The 4,366-nt window shown below is 57.5% G+C and overlaps 1 long non-coding RNA gene across 2 annotated transcripts; it reads left to right on the top strand.

The window, feature by feature from the left end:
• The first annotated feature begins 221 nt into the window (after window positions 1–221).
• LOC133764583 (uncharacterized) lies at window positions 222–1,765 on the top strand. Of its 2 annotated transcripts, none has more exons than XR_009866452.1 (3): window positions 222–359; window positions 446–516; window positions 1,667–1,765. It is a non-coding gene; the product is annotated as an uncharacterized LOC133764583 (long non-coding RNA). The 2 variants fall into 2 exon arrangements; XR_009866451.1 differs by lacking the exon at window positions 1,667–1,765 and adding an exon at window positions 876–1,005.
• The last annotated feature ends 2,601 nt before the right edge of the window (window positions 1,766–4,366 follow it).

The following is a 4,366-nucleotide window of genomic DNA, read 5'->3' on the forward strand; positions in this document are numbered from 1 at the left end:
GGGGGGTGGGTCTGGGGAGGAGGAAGGCAGCTCGAGGAGGGATGGAGAGCGGCCCGTGGGACCCAGCCGTGGCTCACGAGCCCTTGCTGTCCTCCCAGACTGAAGACAGCTGGTGAGAACTGGCTTCAGGCCCTGACTCTGCCCCGAACCCGCTGGGTGACCTTGGGGAATCCATTTATCCTTCCTGCGCCTTGGTGTCCCAATAGGAAGTTGACCCGCAGTGGGAGCCCCCGTCCTCCGGAGGAAGCAGGGTTTCCAGATCGAGGCTGCGGACCTGCCCGCCCCCTGGGCCCCACGCCACCTGCAAGGGTCCAGGAATTTGGCTGGGGAATTTCATTCATCATTCCTGCGGTTTGCAGGTACTGCGGCCGGCAGGCTGATTACTCAACAGGCCTATTACACTCCTTGGTGACTAATAGATTCTTTCTCTGTTTGTGTTTTCAAGCCATAGCAATAACTTTGGCTCTCCGGAACGCCACTGAAGTCACCATTCTTCAGGCTGACCCTACCTACATGGTAAACAGCAACAGAAACAGCTCTACTTAGAGAACAGGGCCTCTGCTTCTCTCGGGGCGGGGCCTGCTGCCTTGATAATGAGGCTGCAGCATGCTGGGGGTGGGGTGGGTTAACGAACTGTGCAGAATCTTGGGATTAGATCATTCCTCTGGCCCCGTCCAGCTCTGACCTACACACTGGCTCTCATCGAAGGGAGGGGTGGGAGAGATACCATCTTCCCTTTGAAAGTTCCCGAGTGCAGTTAAGAGCCCAGCGGGGAGTCAGACAGCCTGGCTTGTGTGCTGGCTCCATCACTCTGGCCGGTGACCTTGGGCAAGTCCCAGCTTCTCCGAGCCTGTCTTCCTGTCTGAAAACTGCAGAGCAGAGGATGACCCCCGCCAGGAGTCCGAGGAGGGGACCAGAGGAAGTAACACAGGACAGGAACCTGTCGCATAGGGAGGGGGCAGGCTCCAGTGCGAGGAGTTGTTAACACCAGGAGTCTTCGGAAAGTCCAGCACAACGCATATTGTGAAAAAAAATCATGCCTGGATGTCAACATGTTTTTGGCCCCCAAATAAACTTCCTTTAGTTTTGGTTTTCCATGAACTTGTAAAAGGCCCCTTGCTTGGGGAGATGCTGAGCCCCTGGGGAGTGGGCTCCAGACTGACACAGGGGGTAGCCCAGGGGGGTCAAGTCCAGGGCCAGCCAGTGTCGAAGCCCCGTGGCCGTCCCCTTGCTGTCTAGCTTTATTGCTCCTGACTGCAAGGCACAGAACAGCCCAGCCCAGCATAGCGGCCCAGGTACCCAGCACCCATCATGCCACAAAGTTGCTAAAATCTTTGGAGGGAGGGAGCAGCCGCTGCCGCGCCCAGGGACCCGCACCTGTGGTCCAAAGGGGAGATGATGGACAGACCCTTGTGTGGCTCCTGCTTTGAGGGTCCTCCTCTCAGGTGCCCAGGGCCCTCTGACTCCTTCAGCAGCCCCCTTCTGGCTGCATCGCTGGGGGGGTCTCAACTGCTGTCGCCATCTGTCCCTCTGTCCACCGCCCTGGGCCTTTTGCTGTGCTGGAACCATCCTCATAGATCAGACACAGGGAGGAAGCGTGGCCAGGAGGAGCTGGTGAGTGTTCCGTGACCGTCTCTCGATGGCCATCGTTGGCCGATTCCCACAGTGTCGACACTTCGATCGAGAGGGATTCCAGGCCACCGATACGACGGCGCCTCATGCAGAGCTGGGGAGCAGTGCACCCCATCTGCTCTCCTGTGATACGGCTCCAGCACGCCTCTGAGGTAAGCGGAAAGACTCAGAACAGTCGACTACCCAATAAGACGTAATAAAAGCTATGGAGGGTGCAGCCTGGCCAGGTGTGCCAGAACGGTCCCCAGGCGTCAGGAGACGGCCGCTGCCAGTGACGTCAGCTTGGTGACATGGTGAGCTCGTCTCCACAATATCCAGAGCGAGTATATCTTCCTCAATTTACAAGGTTGGCATACTCTGGGAAAATCAGGGTGTACTATAATCATACAAAATATCATTTCTTTGAAATTTATTTGAAAGTTAAGAGTTACAGAAAGAAAGAGACAGAGAGACATCTTCCATCTGCCAGTTCACTCCTCTAGTGACCAGGAAGGCTGGGGCTGGGCCAGACCGAAGCCAGGAGCCTGGAGCTTCTTCCAGGTCTCCCATGTGGGCGCAAGGTGTCAAGTACTCAGGCCGTCTTCCACTGTTGTTTTCCCAGGTGCATTAGCAGGGAGCTGGATCAGAAGTGGAGCAGCCAGGACTTGAACCTGTGTCCATATCAGATGCTGGTGCTGCAGGCAACAGCTTAACCTGCTGAGCCATAGTGCTAGACCAGCAAAAAATAATTTGTACTTAGACATAAAACAGAACTGAATTCAAGGCCCAGGTAATTATAAACAGGTTTCTCATTCATCCCAATGTCCCTCAAGATATCTGAATGTCTCCACTTACAAGATGCCAATAGAGACTCCCACAAAATTCCAATACAGCTCCTTGGTTTGGTAGTTGGGACCTGATGAGACCACTGCTCCAAATACATACCCTTCACCACAGGCCGCCTCTCTCAAGGTACATACTTTCCTGTGAGCTGTGCTAATTTGTTCATGCAGAGCCTTCCCAGTTCTGGCTCAAATTTACTCGCCCAGCCAACCACTCACTCATCCACCTACCTATCCAACTATCTACCCATCTACCCACCCACCCATCCATCCACCCACCCATCTATCCATCTGTCCATCTTCCCATCCATTCATGAATCCATCCATCTATCCATCCACCTACAGAGATCCTCATTTACCCATCAACCCACTCACCCACCCATTCATCCATCCACCCACCCACCCATCCTCCATCACCCACCCATACACTCACTCATTCACCCATCAACATATCAACCTGCCCATCCATCCATCCATCCACCCATCCATCCATCCATCCACCCATCTACCCATTTATCCATCTACCCATCCATTCAGCCATCCAACCCATTTATCCATCTACCCACCCATACCTTCTGGGCCAGTCCTTAGGTCCCAGGATTCAGCTGCTGTGACCCTCTGCTCAGGGAGCTCTGTGTGAGGGAGGAGTCAGAGCACAGATAGATGCTGGTGATGCAGTGTGCCCGGTGAGCTAACAGAGGAGAGTGTTTTTGGCCAGAGTAGCTTCCAGGTAAGAGCACCCGCTTTGGCCTTGAACACCTGACCTTCATTCCTAGCTGGGGAAGTACTCACTGTGTGACCTCAGGAGAGTGGCTGTTACACCCGGGCATCCTGGGCTGTTGTGCCTAGAAGTGAGGAGAAGGGTCACGGTGGCCCGTGCTCAGGCAGGAGGCCCAGAGAAGGCAGAAATGGCAGCCGAGCCTAGCTAGTGCACCCCGTGGCTGGTGGCTGCCTCCTGCGGATGGAGAGGCTGTTCTGTGGCAACCAGAGGGAAGAGCTGGAGGTTGCTCTGGGCTTCCCAAATCCAGGTTCACAGCAACCTGAACTTCCAGGGCCAGCCCAGGGCTCTCCCTGTGCCCGGGATGGCTGCAGCGACCCACAGCTGGGCAGAACGGCTGGCCCAGTGAAACCCATCAGGGAAGTGCCACTCACCAGGCCACGCCCCTACTCTGGGCCCGCCCTGAGTGCCCAGTGGTGCCAGGGGGCTATGGAGGTGAGCCCAGGGAGCTCCCAGCCCGTGGACAAGGCAGTCCCCACAATGTGCATCCACGTCGGGCTCTCCGTCACCCACCCCGCGCCATCCTGTCCTGCTGCCCACCCTCGTCCTGGCCCCCAGTAACAGCCCCCCACCCCACCCCAGGAAGCTCCTGGCTCCGGCTCCGGTGCTCCCCGGCTGCCTCACTCCCCCGCCGGGAGGAGGAAATTGCCCTGCTTCCCCGGCTTCCCCAGCCCCGTGGCCTGCAAAATCGCAAACAGCTGCTGTGACCATGGGCTGCCCGGACCCCGGGGGCTGGGGGGGCTGCGGGCCAAGGGGAACTCGGAGAAAGAGCTCTTAATAGCATGCCTTCCCCGAGCTGCTTCCAAAGAAACTTCTCCTCACAAATCATTCCATAAACACTTAGCAGGCGCAGGAAAGCGCGCACGCTCTCACCGCCTGTCAGGAGGCTCCTCCGAGTAAATTGAGACCAGGCAGCCGAGCCTGCGCCAAATCCCCCTTCCTGCCCTCTTCCCACCGGCCACCCCTCCCCCACGCTGGGCCCTGCAGCTCCACGGGCAGGCCGGGGTCCCAGCCCCTGCTACTGCTGCCCCAGACCCCTCTCCCTCACTGAGCCAAGGGTGTCCTGGAACCCAGCCCCCTCCCGGAGCCAGCTGCTGCCGCCAGGTGCCTCTCCTGCTGTGGGAGTCTACAGCCT

Source organism: Lepus europaeus, chromosome 7 (assembly GCF_033115175.1).
Source record: "Lepus europaeus isolate LE1 chromosome 7, mLepTim1.pri, whole genome shotgun sequence".
NCBI classification, from domain to species: Eukaryota; Metazoa; Chordata; class Mammalia; order Lagomorpha; family Leporidae; genus Lepus; species Lepus europaeus.